We start from the raw sequence: 18,636 nt of genomic DNA on the forward strand, positions 1-18,636 counted from the left end.
AAGTTGAGGAATGTTTATCAAACACTTATATGGAACATCCCACAGGTATGCAGGATAATTGGGAACAGATTGGGTATAAATGCAGCTTCCATGAAATGCTAAGTCATTCAAACAAGGATGGGGCGAGGGTCACCACTTTGTAAGCAAATTGTCGAACAGTTTTAGAACAACATTTCTCAACGAGCTGTTGCAAGGAATTTAGGGATTTTACCATCTACGGTCCGTCAAATCATCAAAAGGTTCAGAGAATCTGGAGAAATCACTGCAGGTAAGCGATGATATCACGGACCTTTGATCCCTCAGGCGGTACTGCATTAAAAACCGACAGTGTGTAAATGATATCACCACATGGGCTAAGGAACACTTCATAAAACCACTGTCAGTAACGACAGTTGGTCGCTACATCTGTAAGTGCAAGTTAAAACTCTACTATGCAACGAGAAAGCCATTTATCAACAACACAAAGGAACGCCGCCGGCTTCGCTGGGCCCGAGCTCATCTAAGATGGACTGATGCAAAGTGGAAAAGTGTTCTGTGTTCTGACGAGTCCACATTTCAAATTATATTTGGAAATTGTGGACGTGGTGTCCTCCGGAACAAAGAGGGAAATAATCATCCGGATTATTTTAGGCGCAAAGTTCAAAAGCCAGCATCTGTGATGGTATGGGGGTGCATTAGTGTCCAAGGCATGGGTAACTTACACATCTGCTGAATGGTCCATAAAGGTTTTGGAGCAACATACCATATTTCCTTGAATTGCCGCCGGGGCGCTAATTAATTTAAAACCTCTTCTCACTCCTGGGCTTACCAAAAACATGCGGTAAAAGTAAGCATGCGCTAATTATTTTAAAACCTCTTCTCACTCCGGCACTTACCAAAGGTATGCAGTAAAAATTGAGTGTGATGTAAGCTTGGACCTTAAATCCTACTGAATAGCTCTTAATCTTCTGTGTGTAGGGCCCCTAGATCGTGTGGGGCCCTATTTTATGAGTGATGAGTCGCGGGTAAAATGGCAATTAATGAATGAATGAGTGAATGACCGGGTATTTTATATGAAACTTTGCTACTAACTCATTCCTAGTCCCTTCCTGCTCCATCCTTTATAAATACCGGAAAAAATATCAGATTTCTCATAATTTTTATTATTCCCTGTAGTGCGCAGCATTAACGCAGAGCAGACATTCTAGGGTTGATTGTGGCGGGAAGACACAAAAATACTTTTTTTTTGTTTTAGTGTGAAACAATTATCAAATTACATTGAACATTGAAGTTGGAGCATAAAACATCCATCCATCCATTTCTACCGCTTATTCCCCTTTGGGGTCGCGGGGGGCGCTGGCGCCTATCTCAGCTACAATCGGGCGGAAGGCAGTGTACACCCTGGACAAGTCGCCACCTCATCGTGTTTAACATGAATTTTAAAAAAAAGTGTGAATTTCCCAATTGAAAGCATCAAAACATTCGACGTACATCAAATAAATTATGCAAATTAGCGAGTCCCTTTATTTTCGCAGAAAACATTTGTGCGATTGCGACGCCTACAACTTTGCAGAAACAGTTTGGGGAGACCTGACCTCAACTTCAGTCACTTTTCTTTGTACAGGGCAACAACGTTTGACCTCAGGGATGCTGTGGTAAACAGGACACCCGGATGCAGAGAGGGCAGGCAACGTGCAGGTAAGAGGCACCTAGCTAGACTTTGGAGGGGTTTACTTTTTCACACTTTGCATTATTTTCTTACACTTTATTAAGCATTTCTTACTTAATCCTTATCTGTGCACCTTCATTTAATATAAATACAGACCCATCCATTCATTTTAAGAGCCTATTAAGTGTTTAATATGATTTTACTATTTTGTTGACATTGTTTGTGTTTTCCATGCTTGTGTTGACATTTCCTTTCTGCCTTAATAGCTGAGATGATTATAATCAGAGGAAGGTTACTTTTTTGGAATTATTTCTTTAATTAATTTTTTTTTTAAAAGTATTTTGTATTTAAAGAAAGAAGGTTACATTCTCTTATTTTCAATAGGTCAAAAAAAATTCAATAATAATCCACATCGACCGATATGATTATGATAATTGAATAATTATTGCTCGATAAAAATTCCTTTCCATAGTGAAATAAGAACAGGGCAAATTAATGTTACACAGCTGTTATTTTCCTAGCACTAAACCTGCAGCAAAATGGTTATTTTCAGGTTTCTCTTTGTTTACATTTTCACACTTTGCACTATTTTCTTACCTGACCTCAACTTCAATCACTTTTCTTTGTACAGGGCAACAACGTTTGACTCAGGGATGCTGTGGTAAACAGGACACCCGGATGCAGAGAGGGCAGGCAATGTGCAGGTAAGAGGCACCTAGCTATGCTTTGGAGGGGTTTACATTTTCACACTTTGCATTATTTTCTTACACTTTATTAAGCATTTCTTACATAATCCTTATCTGTGCACCTTCATTTAATATGAATACAGACCCATCCATTCATTTTAAGAGCCTATTAAGTGTTCAATATGATTTTACTCTTTTGTTTACATTGAGGGTTTTTCATGCTTGTGTTGATTCCGCCTTGATAGCTGAGAGGATTATAATGAGGAAGGTTATTTTAAAAAAAATATTTCTTCCATTAATCATTTTAAACACGTATTGATTATTTAAAGAAAGAAGGTTACATTTGAAATCAAATATATTTTTTCTAAATCTCTTATTTTCCATAGGTCATAAAAAATTTCAATAATTATCCACATTGACCGATATAATAATAATAATATTTGAATAATTATTGGATGACCAAGATTCCATTCAATAGTTAAATAAAAATAACAGGACAAATTAATGCTACACAGACATTATTTTCTAGCACTAAACCTGCAAAAATAGCTATTTTGAAGTTTCTCTTTGTTTAGATTTTCACACTATGCACTATTTTCTTACACTTTTTTAAGCATTTCTTACATAATCCTTATCTGTGCACCTTCATTTAATATAAATACAGACCCATCCATTCATTTTAAGAGCCTATTAAGTGTTCAATATGATTTTACTTATTTTGTTGACATTGTTTGTGTTTTCCATGCTTGTGTTGACATTTCCTTTCTGCCTTGATAGCTGAGAGGATTATAATCAGAGGAAGGTTACTTCTTTGAAATTATTTCCTTAATTAATCATTTTTAAAAAGTAGTTTTTATGTAAAGAAAGAAAGTTACCTTTGAAACAAAATATATTGTTCTAATTCTCTTATTTTCTATAGGTCCAAAAAAAATTCAATAATTATCCACATCGACCGATATGATAATAATAATTGAATAATTGTTGCACGACAAAAATTCATTTCCATAGTAAAATAATAACAGTGCAAAATAATGTTACACAGCCGTTATTTCCAAGCACTAAACCTGCAGAAAAATAGTTATTTTGAGGTTTCGCCTTGTTTTATATTTTAAAACTTGGCACAGTTTTCTTACATTTTATTAAGCATTTCTTACATAATCCTTGTCCTTGCACCTTCATTTAATATAAATACTGACCCATCCATTCATTTTAAGAGCCTATTAAGTGTTCAATATGATTTTACTATTTTCTTTATATTGAGTGTTTTTCATGCTTGTGTTGGCATTTCCTTTCTGCCTTGATAGCTGAGAGGTTTGAAACCAGGAAGGTTACTTTTTTGAAATTATTTCTTTAATTAATAATTTAAAAAAATGATTGATTATTTAAAGAAAAAAAGTTACATTTGAAAGCGAATATATTTTTTCTAATTCTCTTATTTTCCATAGTTCATAAAAATGGTCAATAATTATCCACATCGACTGATATAATAATAATAATAATAATATTTGAATAATTATTGCATGACAACAATTCCATTCCATATTGAAATCACCAGGAAAAGATGAGATCACCTACCTAGGTTCGATTCTAAAGGCTAATCTTTCCTGTGATAAAATGGCAACCAAGGTAATCAAAAAGGTCAACCAAAGAACGAGATTCCTCTACAGAATTTCCTCTCTGGTCAACAAAAGCACATTGAGGATTCTAGCGGGAACTCTCATTCAACCCTTCTTCGATTACGCTTGCACCTCCTGGTACCCCAGCACCTCCAAAACCCTCAAATCTAGACTCCAAACATCCCAGAATAAGCTAATCCGTTTACTTTTAGACCTCCACCCCAGATCACACCTCAATTCAACCCACTTCTACAAAGTGGGCTGGCTCAGGGTGGAGGACAGAGTAAAACAACTTGCACTGAGCCTAGTCTATAAAATCCGCTACACCTCCCTCCTTGATACCGAAGTACATGTCAATCTACTTCCTTAACGTAAATGACCGCCATAACCACAACACCAGGGGGAGCTCCACAAACCACGTTAAACCCAGATTCCGATCTAACAAAGGTCTTAACTCATTCTCTTTCTATGCCACATCAATGTGGAATGCACTTCCAACACGTATACAAGTAAGTGCATCTCTATCCTCCTTCAAAACCGCTCTAAAACAGGGGTGTCGAACTCAAATACAGAGTGGGCCAAAAACAAAGCCGCGGGCCGAGGTTGAACAAATTAACCTTTTAATAGGGACCCAAACAAGTTTTGCATTGAACATTGAACAAGCAAGGCTTATATACAGTAACTTTATTGTGGCATGCAAAATCGAGCTTCAAATATTAAAAATAATAATTGAAAAATATCAATGGCTTTTCAAATAAAATTCAAATACAAATGAAATGCCTCTTTTCTATTTGCAGCCTTCTGAGGTACATATCAAAATACATTGTAGCGTCCCGGAAGAGTAAGTGCTGCAAGGGGTTCTGGGTATTTGTTTTGTTGTGTTTATGTTATGTTACAGTGCAGATGTTCTCCCGAAATGTGTTTGTCATTGTTGTTTGGTGTGAGTTCACAGTGTTAAAGTTGTTTGTACGGCCACCCTCAGTGTGACCTGTATGGCTGTTGACCAAATATGCCTTGCATTCACTTATGTGCGTGTAATAGCTGCATATATTATGCGAGTGGGCCTGCACGCTATTTGTATGGAGAAAATGCGGACGTGACAACAGGTTGTAGAGAATGCTAGAGGCAGTGCCTTTAAGGCACGCCCTGAATATTGTTGTCCGGTTGAAAATCGGGAGAATGCTTGTCCCGGGAGAATTTCGGGAGGGGCACTGAACTTCGGGAGGATTGGCAAGTGTGACAAATTGCGGTGTTACAGTGGCACCGCTGCTGTGTAATAACGGCGGGCCAGATGTAATGTTAATTTTATATTGCCTCAAGGGCCAGATTAAATTACATGGCGGGCCAGAGTTTGACACCCATGCTCTAAAACAATGGTTCCCAAACTTTTGCAGGCTGGCGCCCCCTTGGCTCCCCAGTGAATTCCTAGCAACCAAAAATCTTGATATGACTTTTTGAAAATTCTGAACATTACAATCTTGAAATTACAAACCTGAGCTTTTGCTTTTGTAGTCTATGCTGTCGGATCTGACTGGGCCAGAGCGGCGTGTGGTAACCGGACCCAATGCGTCGTCCACTGACTCGTCCTGCTGCACGTGTTGTGTACAAATCGTCAAACAAACATTCGAACTTCTGACTTCGACTTCGGACTGCCGCCCCCCTACCGCCCCCTTCTTCCTCACCGCCCCCCCAGATCTTTCCACCGCCCCCAGGGGGGCGGTACCGCCCACTTTGGGAACCACTGCTCTACAACAACATTTCCAGGCAACTTCAACACTTTACTAATACCCTCCTCCATTCACATCCCATCTCCCCGGATTGTAAACAACCTAATGTAAATAATCAAATGCACTTCCAATGTATATACTTGTGTTCTTATGCTATCTGAACTCACTATGTTCTCTGCTGGCTGTACATATCCTACTAAATAAGACCTACACTGTTTCAATGTCCACATTTCTCTGTTGATGCAATTGTTGATGACTGAAGTACTGATATCAACCAAAGCTCCTCATCCAACCCCCCGGATTGTAAATAATGTAAATAATTCAATGTACATACTATGATGATTAACCTGTGTGATGACTGTATTATGCTGATAGTATATGTTTGTACCATGAATTGATTAACGGGGACCCCGATTTAAAGAAGTTGAAAAACTTATTGGGGTGTTACCATTTAGTGGTCAATTGTACGGAATATGTACTGTACTGTGCAATCTACTAATAAAAGTATCAATCAATCAATCAATCAAAATAAGAACCGGGCAAATAAATGTTACACAGCTGTTATTTCCTTGCACTAAACCTGCAGAATATAGTTAATAATTAATTATTTTAAAAATGAATAAAATGATTTGAATGAAATCAAATATATATTTTTAATGCTCCTTATTTTCCATAGGTCATAAAAAAAATATCAATTATGGAAATCAAACACAGTTTTCAGCCCAGCTCTCTGATCGTGTAATGAAAGGAGAACACGTTCAAAAGCAAACCACGTTCTCTTTTATTTCTCCTGTAAAAAAAAAAAAAAAAACTGTTAATGAATCCCTGCCACATGCATTTTTTTTAACACCTTTTGAAATGCACATTGATGTGACAACGGTCGCAATTTGAGAGAGGCTTTAAATTTGTTCCGCGGTAGATGACAAATCGTCGTCAGCGGTCGGCGTCCTCACATCCTCCTTTTTGCTTTGTTCCAGCGGAGTGCGCCTTCATGCTTGCCTTGCAAATTGCTGTTTTTACTTAACGCAGCACTTAATTGCAAGCACATGCTCGAGTGGTCACGGCGGCCATCGGAGGCAGAATGAGCCGCGACAGCGCAGCATATATTACCGTGGAATCAGCTTCCGCCGCGCCAGGCGTACACTCTCAGCCCCGCCGCCTGATTGCAAGCCTGAGCCCGCTCCATCTCCGGGGGGCACCGGCGCCAGATGGCCGTGCCAGTAACAGCACTGGGAGAGAAGCAAAAAAAATGGCGGCGAGGGCTGAGAAGTGGAGAGTGGGAAAAGGGAGGAAGGAGCGCCAGGTTGGACGGGAAGAGCTCCGTGTGATGATTAGATCTCTAAACTCGGGTGGCTGCGGGTGCATTTGCAGAGCCTCAGGTTGGCCGTGACCCACTTTCCCCCTCCTTGTCTGTCTGAGAGACTGTCGGCGCATTCCGTCATGTGTCGGAGCGGATTGCGGGGGTGACACGTTCGGTCCTTTTTGTGACTTTTTTTTGTAAAGCTCGAAGATGCGAGGAAATGTTTTAAAATGTTAAAGGCCTACTGAAACCCACTACTACCCACCACGCAGTCTGATAGTTTATAAATCAATGATGAAATATTAACAGTGCAACACATGCCAATACGGCCTTTTTAGTTTATCCATCCATCATCTTCTGCTTATCCGAGGTCGGGTCGCGGGGGCAGCAGCCTAAGCAGGGTAGCCCAGACTTCCCTCTCCCCAGCCACTTCGTCTAGCTCTTCCCGGGGAATCCCGAGGTGTTCCCAGGCCAGCCGGGAGACATAGTCTTCCCAACGTGTCCTGGGTCTTCCCCGTGCCCTCCTACCGGTTGGACGTGCCCTAAACACCTGCCTAGGGAGGCGTTCGAGTGGCATCCTGACCAGATGCCCGAACCACCTCATCTGGCTTCTCTCCACGTGGAAGAGCAGCGGCTTTACTTTGAGTTCCTCCCGGATGGCAGAGCTTCTCACCCTATCTCTAAGGGAGAGCCCCGCCACCCGGCGGAGGAAACTCATTTTGGCCGCTTGTACCCGTGATCTTATCCTTTTGGTCATGACCCAAAGCTCACGACCATAGGTGAGGATGGGAACGTAGATCGACCGGTAAATTGAGAGCTTTGCCTTCCGGCTCAGCTCCTTCTTCACCACAACGGATCGATACAACGTCCGCATTACTGAAGACGTCGCAGCGATCCGCCTGTCGACCTCACGATCCACTCTTCCCCCACTCGTGAACAAGACTCCTAGGTACAGCGGCTTTACTTTGAGCTCCTCCCGGATGGCAGAGCTTCTCACCCTATCTTTAAGGGAGAGCCCCGCCACCTGGCGGAGGAAACTCATTTCGGCCGCTTGTACCCGTGATCTTGTCCTTTCGGTCATGACCCAAAGCTCATGACCATAGGTGACGATGGGAACGTAGATCGACCGGTAAATGGAGAGCTTTGCTTTCCGGCTCAGCTCCTTCTTCACCACAACGGATCGATACAACGTCCGCATTACTGAAGACGCCGCAGCGATCCACCTGTCGATCTCACGATCCACTCTTCCCTCACCCGTGAACAAGACTCCTAGGTACTTGAACTCCTCCACTTGGGGCAGGGTCTCCTCCCCAACCCGGAGATGGCACTCCACCCTTTTCTGGGCGAGAACCATGGACTCGGACTTGGAGGTGCTGATTCTCATTCCGGTTGCTTCACACTCTGCTGCAAACCGATCCAGTGAGAGCTGAAGATCCCGGCCAGTAGAAGCCATCGGGACCACATCATCTGCAAAAAGCAGAGACCTAATCCCGCGGCCACCAAACCGGAAACCCTCAACGCCTTGACTGCGCCTAGAACTTCTGTCCATAAAAGTTATGAACAAAATCGGTGACAAAGGACAGCCTTGGCGGAGTCCAACCCTCACTGGAAACGTGTCCGACTTACTGCCGGCAATGCCAGCAAACCTTTTTAGTTTACTAAATTGCCATTTTAAATTTTCCGGGACCTTTTTTCTTGAAAACATCGCTTAATGATGACGTGTACGCGGGACGTCACGGGCTGTTATGAATATGAGCGCTGCACACACACACAGCTAAAAGTCGTCGGCTTTAACAGCATAATTACACATTATTTTGGACATCTGTGTTGCTGAATCTTTTGCAATTTGTTCAATTAATATTGGAGAAGTCAAAGTAGAAAGACGGAGTTGGGAAGCTTTAGCCTTTAGCCACACAAACACACGGTGATTCCTTGTTTAAAATTCACCGAGGTGAAAATTTCCTATGGATCCCGACCACTTGTCAACCAGCAGGTTTCGGTGAGAAAATTGTGGTTAAAAAGTCGCCACTTACCGGATATCAGCTGACTTTCTCTCTGGCACTCACCGAGGGTGGACGCTCCCCTTTCCTCTCCCTTATCTCTCCTGCTTGCTTCTTTGTTTCGTCCTGTCTTAACTTTCTTGTTGCCCCTTTTTGCACTGCTCTCCAAATCTAAACATTGGAACTATTTAACTGGCCTCAACAAAATTGACAAAATCTTGGGTTTGGGGGAACCTGCTGTCGTGACAAAGCGGTTGTTGCTGGACACACGACAGACTCTTGGGGGGAGAAGGATATCCACATATTCGGAATTATGACAGCAGGACATCTGCTGATTGGAGTAAGCGTTGCTCTGATTTGTCGACAAATTGGAAGTTGCTGGCAGTCTTCAAAGTACCCCAAAGCTGCCACAAATGATTGGAGGATGCGGGAAGAACTGTGGATCACATCGGACTGTCTACCCCACAGTTTTTGAGGACCAGTCATAGACAATTTTAGAGTGAAAATCAAATTTTGTTTTCACTCGCATACAAACCATTTTAACTTGGATTTTTTTCCCTGGCTTCGAGACTCTCCCGAAGATCACTGCAGGAAGACACAACAAACTCCCTTTTTTGTCTCTCATGGACACACACCTGTTGTTGTGAACTTTGGACTAGCGACGGCAAATACATCAAAGCCGCGGAACAAAGACACACTATGGGCTTATACACACACACACATATCCACAAAAAAAATATACGCCACACATACACCCTCCTGTCCCCCAATCCGACGCCCTCAACGCTAAGCCCGTAGGGGTGATGAATGGATGGTCAGCGCCTGAGAGCTGCGACCTACCACCATGACCTTGAACTAGCTTCCCTTTGTTGCTAGATATCTCGAGATGTATGTTGTAATATGTATATACGCTTCCGATTATCAGGTACTGTTAAACTCACTAAAACACTAGCAACACAATAGAAAGATAAGGGATTTCCCCGAATTATCCTAGTAAATGTCTCTAAAAACATATGAATCCGTCTCAAAGCAAGCAGCGTTGGTCGGGCCCGTCTTTGACTGCTGCCCCTGTCACCCAAGCCCTGGTCTAAGGCAGACCTACATAGAGGTGTTTGTTTCATGTCTGTACGACATTCCTAACAGAAGTTACATGCAGTTTTGTCTGGGTTTTTTCCTAGGGGGCGCTAGAGCGCAATTTAGATTTTAGGGGTTTGTTTTTTTATTAGATGGCAATTTTTGCCAGTCCTGATGTGTGTGTACAATTTGGTGAGTTTTGAAGCATTTTAAGGGGGTCAAATTACAGCTCGGTGTTTCTGGATGTTGTTGATAAATGGCTTTCGCTCTGCATAGTAGAGCTTTAACTTGCACTTTGAAGCATTTTAAGGGGGTCAAATTACAACTCAAAGAGGCAAAAATGACATACTTTAGGAAGCTTTGCGCAGGGGTACTTTGAAGGCACGTAAAATCAGAGCCAGAGCAGTAATCAAAACTCTTTCAGTAACTTTAAATCAGAAGGGTTCAGACTGTGGTTTATTCTGTACACATTTAGCATCATCTACAACAACACTTGTGAATTTGGGCTAATTACATTTATCTCACACGAAGTTGAAGGGGGATACAAATTATTTTAGCATATGTATGTGCGCCCAGATAATGTTTCCCCAGTCCTCTATTTTTAACAGGGCATGTAGCTCCACCCCCTCTAAAATCTTGCACGCTTTAGCGACAGAGGACACAAATAATTGATTTTGTGACATTCAGTGGATACATTTAAAACATCAGTTTCCTTCATTAAAAATTGTCAGCTTATTTTTATACGTTGCAAACTCAAACTCATCTAGTGGGCCGGATAAAACCGGTTCGCGGGCCGTACGTTTGACACCCCTGCTCTAGTACATTTACAGCGTCAGTAAATTAATGTTAAGATGATACAATAAAAGAACATATATAATCTATTTCTGGCAGCATAGGAAAAACATATTCATAGGTTGCACTTTTGCATCTTTTTGCACAGCTGTGTTGCGTTCAAGGACCCTCGATTAAATTGAAAAACAGCAGTGTCACTTGTTAAATGATAAGTGGATAAGGTGATCAAAGAAAAGAACATATGTAATCTGTATCTGGCAGCATAGGAAAAAAGTATTCATAGGTTGCACTTTTGCATCTTTTTGCAGAACTGTAGTGCGTTTAAGGACCCTTGATTAGAGTTAGAAACGGCAGCATCGCTAATTTAATCATAAGGTGATGGAAGAAAAAAATGTACATGATAAATCTATTTGTGGCAGCATCCGACGGAGTTATATTTACGTTTCACCTTTGCAGCTCATTGCCCATAACTGTGGTGGATTCAAGGACCCTCTAATACATTTAGTAACTATAGGGTCACTAATTTAAGAATAAGGTGATTGCAGAAAACAACATGTATAATCTATTTCTGGCAGCACAGCTAAAAATTCTTCATAAATTGCACTTTTGCATCTTTTTGCATAACTGTGTTGCGTTCAAGGACCCTCGGTTATAATTGAGAAACAGCAGCGGCACTTGTTTAATGATAAGTTGATGAGGTGATCAAAGAAAATAACATATGTAATCTATATCTGGCAGCATAGGAAAAAAGTATTCATAGGTTGCACTTTTGCATCTTTTTGCATAACTGTAGTGTGTTTAAGGACCCTTGATTAGAGTTAGAAACGGCAGCATCGCTGGTTTAATCATAAGATGATGGAAGAAAAAAATGTATGTAATAAATCTATTTGTGGCAGCATCGGACAAAGTTATGTTTACGTTTCACCTTTGCAGCTCATTGCCCATAACTGTGGTGCATTCAAGGACCCTCTAATACATTTAGTAATAATAGCGTCACTAATTTAACAATAAGGTGATTGCAGAAAAGAACATGTATAATCTATTTCTGGCAGCACAGCAAAAAATTGTTCATAGGTTGCACTTTTGCATCTTTTTGCATAGCTGTGTTGCGTTCAAGGACCCTCGATTAAATTGAAAAACAGAAGTGTCACTTGTTTAAATATAAGTTGATAAGGTGATCAAAGAAAATAATATATCTATTTCTGGCAGCATAGGAAAAAAGTATTCACAGGTTGCACTTTTGCATCTTTTTGCATAACTGTAATGCGTTTAAGGACCCTTGAATAGAGTTAGAAACGGCAGCATCGCTAGTTTAATCATAAGGTGATAGAAGAAAAAAATGTACATAATCTATTTCTGGCAGCATCGGACAAAGTTATGTTTACGTTTCACCTTTGCAGCTCATTGCCCATAACTGTGTTGCATTCAAGGACCCTCTAATACATTTAGTAACAATAGCGTCACAAATTTAAGAATAAACTGATTGCAGAAAACATGTATAATCTATTTCTGGCAGCACAGCAAAAAAAGGTGTTCATAGGTTGCGCTTTTGCATCTTTTTGCATAGCTGTGTTGCGTTCAAGGACTCTCGATTAAATTGAAAAACAGCAGTGTCACTTGTTTAATGATAAGTTGATAAGGTGATCAAAGAAATTAACATAAGTAATATATATCTGGCAGCATAGGAAAAAAGTAATCATAGGTTGCACTTTTGCATCTTTTTGCATAACTGTAGTGCGTTTAAGGACCCTTGATTAGAGTTAGAAACGGCAGCATCGCTAGTTTAATCATAAGGTGATTGAAGAAAAAAATGTAAATAATAAATCTATTTGTGGCAGCATCGGACAAAGTTATGTTTACGTTTCACCTTTGCTTCTCATTGACCATAACTGTGGTGCATTCAAGGACCCTCTAATACATTTAGTAACTATAGGGTCACTAATTTAAGAATAAGCTGATTGCACAAAAGAACATGTATAACTTATTTCTGGCAGCACAGCAAAAAATTGTTCATAGGTTGCACTTTTGCATCTTTTTGCATAGCTGTGTTGCGTTCAGGGACCCTCGATTAAATTGAGAAACATCAGCGGAACGTGTTTAATAAGTTGATAAGGTGATAGAAGAAAAAATACATATTCTATTTCAGGCAGTATAGGAAAAAAATGTATTGGTTTCACTTTTGCGTTATTGTAGTGCGTTTAAGGACCCTTGATTAGAGTTGGAAACAGATGTGTCACTGGTTTCCGGATAAGGTGATAAAGTAGAAATATATAATAATTATTTGTGGCAGCATAGGACAAAATTATGTTTTCTTTTCACTTTTGCATCTCATTGCCCATTATTGCGGTGCATTCAAGGACCCCCGATTAAAGTTAGAAACAGCAGTGTCACTAGTTTGATGATAAGGTGGTAGGAAAAAAGAACGTATCTAATAAATCTATTTGTGGCAGCATATGAAAAAAATATTTATAAGTTTCACTTTTGCATCTTTTGCATAACTGTGTTGCGTTCAAACACCCTCAATGAAAGTTAGAAACAGCACCATCACTAGTATAATCATAAGGTGATAGAAGAAAATAATGTGCAAACGTATAAAATCCATCTATTTGTGGCAGCATTGGACAAAGTTGTGTTTACGTCTCACCTTGGCAGCTCTTTGCCCATAACTGTGGTGCATTCAAGAACCCTCGATTAAAGTTGGAAACGGAGGTGTCAATAGTTCAAGGATGAGGCGATAGAAGGAAGATAAAAATTTGATAAATGTACATTTTCTGTGGCAGCATATAAAAATGTTTTTACTTTTGCATCTATCGCACAACTCTGGTGCCTTCAATAACTCTTGATTAGAGTTAAAAACGGAGGCGTCAATAGTTTAATGATGAGGTAATCAAGGAAAAGTAACAATATGATACATATATTCATGATAGCATGGGAGAAAGTGTGTTTCACTTTTGCATCTCAATGCCCATAACTTTGGTGCGTTCAAAGACCCTCTATTAGAGTTGGAGACAGAAGTGTCACAAGTTAAAAGATGAGGTGATAGAAGAAAAGCGAAAACATAGTAAATCTACTTGCTGCAGCATCGGACAAAGTTATGTTTATATTTCACTTTTGGATCTCATTGAACATAAATGTGGTGCGTTCAAAGACCCTCGGTTAAAGTTAGAAACAAAAGTGACACTTTAAATGACGAGCTGATAGGAAAAAAAGTGAACATATAGTAAATCTACTTGTGGCAAAGTAGGAAAAAGTTATTTGTAAATTTTACTTTTGCATCTTTGGCGTAACTATGGTGCGTTCAAGGACACACGATACTAGTTTGTAACAAATGCGTCACTCGTTTGGTAATGAGGTGATAGAAGAATTGTAACGATAAAGTTAATGTATTTGTGGCAGCATCCAAAAAAGTTTAGTTTACATTTGCATTTATGTGCCCTTAACAGTGGGGCGTTAAAGGACCCTTGATTAAAATTGGAAACAGGGGCGTCACTAGTTTACTGATGAAGTAATAGAAGAAAAGTAAAAAATATATAATACATATATTTGTGGTAGCATCAGACAAAGTTCTATTTGCGTTTCACTTTTGCATCTCATTGCCCCTAACGGTGGTGCATTCAAGGACCCTTGATTAGAGTTAGAAACAGAGGGGATTAGGTGATAGAAGAAAAAGTAAATATATGTGTGACACCCTAGGAAAAAGTTATCTATACATTCACTCGTGAATGTTTTGCATAACTGTGGTGCGTTCAAGGAACCCAATGATGAAATATAAATTAAAATATAATATCGATCTGCGATGAGGTGGCGACTTGTCCAGGGTGTACCCCGCCTTCCGCCCGATTGTAGCTGAGATAGGCGCCAGCGCCCCCCGCGACCCCGTAAGGGACAAGCGGTAGAAAATGGATGGATGGATATAATATTGATTTGAGGCAGCATAGGAGAAAGTTATGTTTATGTATCACATTGCACATAACTGTGGTGCATTCAAGGACCTTCGATTAAAGATAGAAACTTGTAGCCTGCCTCTATTATTGTTGAAATGGCAAACAATGCATCCTGATTTGTATCGTTAATGTTTTCATTTCGGAAGGCTGTCAAACAAGAAGTAACAAAGTTTGGGGGTCACAGCGGGCCACGCCCCGTTTTCTCGTGCCGCGCTTCAACACGTTCGCGTCTCATCTTGTTCTGATCTCAATTCCAAAATAGGAGCGGCGCAGGCTGCAGCATATGGCGCCTGCTGAGGGAAAATCAATAATTCAGTGCAGCAAGTCTCTAATTTGAACTCCGAGTGTTTCTTACATTTATCATCACCTACCAAGTCCACAATCCTCAAGTCACATGACGCCGACGCTGACGTGTCATGACAAATATCTTCTGCAGTCGGCTGGGAGGTATTTTTTTTTCCAACTGCACACTTTGTCCCAAAATATTTTCTATCTTTATGAGAAAAAGTTATTTCTTGCTGAATAAATGTCTACAAAGTGCTTCAGTTGCGAAACTTACCTAAACAACAGCATGCTGGAGAGCTGTGACGATTAATCGATGAGATCATTTCATCAGAAAAATACTGCGATTTATATTATGCGGCTTCGATTAATCGTTTGAGTGTGACTAAGAAAAATGTATAAAAGGTAATATAAGTGAAATAAAGGTAAAATAAGGTGGGAAAAGGTGATATTAGAATAAGGTAAATAGAAGGTAGAATAAGTCAATAAAAAAATCAAATATGCTACATAAAAGGGGAAATAATGTTAAAAAACCGAGAGAAAATAAGGGTTTAAGTAATGGTGAGGTAGTAGATAAAAGGTTAAATAAAAGGTAAGTTAGGTAAATAATATAGAATGTAAGAAAATGAAGGTAAATAAAAAAATTTAAAAGGTGGTAAAGAATAGAAGGTAAATATTAAAAAAGGGGTTAATAGAAGGTAATATAAGTGAACTGGAGGTAAAAGAAGGTGGGAAAAAGTTCAAGTGGCATTAAAAAAAAGGTAAATAGAAGGTAAAAAAGGTCAATAAAAAAATCTAATACACTACATAAAAGGTGAAATAATGTTTGAAAAAATTAGAGAAAATAGGGTAAGTAAATGGTGAGGAGGAAGACAAAAGGTTTGTCCTAATAATATAGAAAGTAAAAAAAGTAACAATCTGTATATAAAAGGTAGAAGAAGGTAAATAAAAGGTAAAAGAAAGGAATGTAGAAGGTACAAAGAAGACAAAACAAAGTAAAAGACGGTCAAATAAGGTTAATGAAAGGGAAAGGAAGGTAAATGAAAGGTAAAAAAAAATAAACGTAATAAAGAAGGTAAAAAAAGGTAAAATATGTTATATAGAATGTAAAAAGAAGGTCAATAAAAGAAAAAGAAAGTTTTCAGAAAGTGAATATAAAAGGTAAAAGAAGATAAAAACAAAGTAAAAGAAAAAGGTAAATGAAAGGTAACAAAGTTATACAGAATGTAAAAGAAGATCAATAAAAGAAAAAGAAAATATTTCAAAAGTGAATATAGAAGGTTAAAGCGGATAAAATCAAATAAGACGGTCAAAAAGGTAAATGAAAGGTAAGAGAGGGTAAATAAAAGGTAAAGAAAAACGTTATAAAGAATGTAAAAGAAAATAAGAAGGTGAAATACGTTGTAGAGCAGGGGTGTCAAACTCAAATACAGAGTGGCCCAAAATTTTAAACGGAACAAAGCCGCGGGCCAAGGTTGAACAAATGAACCTTTTAATAGGGACCCAAACAAGTTTTGCATTGAATATTGAACAAGCAAGGCTTATATAACTTTATAGTGACATGCAAAATCCAGTTTCAAATAATAATAATAAGAATAATAATTCAAAAAAATATTAATGGCATATCAAATAAAAATTAAATAAAAATGGTATGCCTTTTTTTCTATTTGTAATCTTCTGAGGTAAATATCACATTCTTTCCACAGGCTAATAATAAATTTGAAAATAAAATAACAATAATGAATGAACCAAACATTCAAGCTTTGAAGTAGCAAGAGAAAACGCATGAATAAAACGTTTATTGGTCAGTTTGCTGGAAGTTTCCCGGAAGAGTTAGTGCTGCAAGGGATTCTGGGTATTTGTTCTGTTGTGTTACGGTGCGGATGTTCACCCGAAATGTGTTTTTCATTCTTGTTTGGTGTGGGTTCACAGTGTGGTGCATATTTGTAAAAGTGCTAAAGTTGTTTATACGGCCACCCTCAGTGTGACCTGTATGGCTGTTGACCAAGTATGCGTTGCATTCACTTTTCATGTGTGTGTGTGTGTGTGTGTGTGTGTGTGTGTGTGTGTGTGTGTGTGTGTGTGTGTGTGTGTGTGTGTGTAAAAGCCACAAATATTATTCGACACGCTGTTAGTATGGAGGAAAAGTGGACGTAACGACAGGTTGTAGAGAATGCTAAAGGCAGTGCCTTAAATGCACGCCTCCAATATAGAAATTCGGGAGAATGGTTGCCGCGGGGGATTTTCGGGAGGGGCACTGGACTTCGGGAGTCTACCGGGAAAATTAGGAGGGTTGGCAAGTATGAGTATTAGCGGTGAATGCGGTGTTACAGCGGCAACGACGCTGTATAACACCGGCGGGCCAGCTCTAATGCTAAATTGATATTGCCTCAAGGGCCAAATTAAATTACACGCCGGGCCAGATTTGGCCCGCAGGCCAGAGTATGACACCCATGTTGTAGAGGATGTGAAACAAGGTCAATAAAAGAAAAACAAATGATTTAAAAAGTGAATATAGAAGGTAAAAGAGGATAAAATAAAGTAAACGTTCAAAGACAGTAGATAATAGGTAAAAGAATGTAAAAAAGGTAAAATATGTTATATAGAATGTAAAAGAAGGTCAATAAAAGAAAAAAAAAGATTTAAAAAGTGAATATAGAAGGTAAAGGAGGATAAAATAAAGTAAAAGACGGTCAAAGAAGGTTAATAAAAGATAAAAGAAGGTAAATAAAAGGTAACAGTTATATAGAATGTAAAAGAAAGTCAATAAAAGAAAAAGAAAATGTTTAAAAAGTGAATACAGAAGATAGAAAGAAGACAAAACAAAGTAAAAGATGGTCAAAGATGGTAAACGAAAAGTAAAGGAACGTAAATAAAAAGTAATAAAGAATGTAAAAGAAAATAAAAAGATAAATATGTAATATAGAAAGTAAAAGAAAAACAACACATTTAAAAAGAAAATATAGAAGGTAAAATAGGAAAAAATACAGTGAAAGACGGTCAAAGGAGATAAATGAAAGGTAAAAGAAGGTAAATGAAGTTAACAAAGTCATATAGAATGTAAAAGGTCAATAAAAGAAAAACAAAGGATTTAAAAAGTGAATATATAAGGAAGAAAGAAGACAAAAAGTAAAAGACGTTCAAAAAGGTAAATGAAAGGTAAAAAAAGGCAAATAAAAGGTAAAAAAAAAAACTTGTCAAAGAAGGTAAAAAAAAAAGGTTAAATATCTTATGTAGAAAGTAAAAGAAGGTCAATTAAAGGAAAAGAACAGATTTAAAAGGTGAATATAGAACTTAAAAGAGGATAAATGAAAGTAAAAGACGATCAAAGAAGGTAAATAAAAGGTAAAAAAAGTTATTAGAATGTAAAAAAAGTCAATAAAAAAAAGATTTGAAAAGTGAATATAGAAGGTAGAAAGAAGACAAAAAGTAAAAGACGGTCAAAAAGGTCAATGAAAGGTAAAAGAAGGTAATTAAAAGGTAAAAAAAAAAAACGTTATAAAGAACGTAAAAGACGGTAAAAAAAAGATAAAATATGTTATATAGAATTGAAAAGAAGGTCAACAA

This window comes from Nerophis ophidion, linkage group LG24, assembly GCF_033978795.1.
Source record: "Nerophis ophidion isolate RoL-2023_Sa linkage group LG24, RoL_Noph_v1.0, whole genome shotgun sequence".
In the NCBI taxonomy this organism is placed as follows: domain Eukaryota; kingdom Metazoa; phylum Chordata; class Actinopteri; order Syngnathiformes; family Syngnathidae; genus Nerophis; species Nerophis ophidion.